Raw genomic sequence first — 603 nt, 5'->3', positions numbered from 1 at the left:
TAATTCCACTTCTGGTGTACATCCAAAGGCAATAAAAACAGGATCTCAAAAGAGTTATCTACCCTCCCATGTTCACTATAGCATTGCTTACAATAGCCAAAATAAGAAAACAACCTAAGTGTCTATCAACAGAGGAATGGGTAAAGAACATGTGGCATATCTATACATATAAAAGCCTAATATGCAAAGTGTCCCCTCGGGAGTTCGACCCACCAGGAGTTCGATCACTCGTTATGACATGTGCTGACAACCAGGAGGTGGCACAGAATGAAGGAAGGCCCCAGCCAGCAGCCAATAGCAACCAGGGACCTACCCGTGCACAAATTTTGTGCACTGGGCCTCTAGTACTGTATATAACGTAATATGATTCAGCCATGAAAAAGAACAATGTGTTACTGTTTACGACCACGAGGGCATTATGCTTAAGTGAAATAGGTCATAGAAAGACAAGCACTATATGATATCCCTTAAATGTGGAATCTAAAAAAAAAAAAGAAGAAGAATCGCGGTTGCCAGGGACTAGTGGAGTGGAGGAAATGGGGAGGTGGTGGACAAAGAATACCAACTTCCAACTCTATGATGAATCAGTTCTGGAGATCTACT

At 42.1% G+C, this 603-nt stretch overlaps 1 protein-coding gene across 1 annotated transcript in view; it reads right to left on the bottom strand.

Annotated features, from left to right (window-relative positions):
• Window positions 1–603, bottom strand: part of EXOC4 (exocyst complex component 4) — a gene marked incomplete at its 5' end in the record, with an annotated part of 716953 nt that overhangs the window by 638958 nt on the left and 77392 nt on the right. The window lies entirely within an intron of this gene.

Source organism: Myotis davidii, unplaced genomic scaffold (genome assembly GCF_000327345.1).
Source record: "Myotis davidii unplaced genomic scaffold, ASM32734v1 scaffold214, whole genome shotgun sequence".
Lineage (NCBI taxonomy): Eukaryota > Metazoa > Chordata > Mammalia > Chiroptera > Vespertilionidae > Myotis > Myotis davidii.
This window is presented reverse-complemented; position numbering and strand designations above follow the sequence as displayed.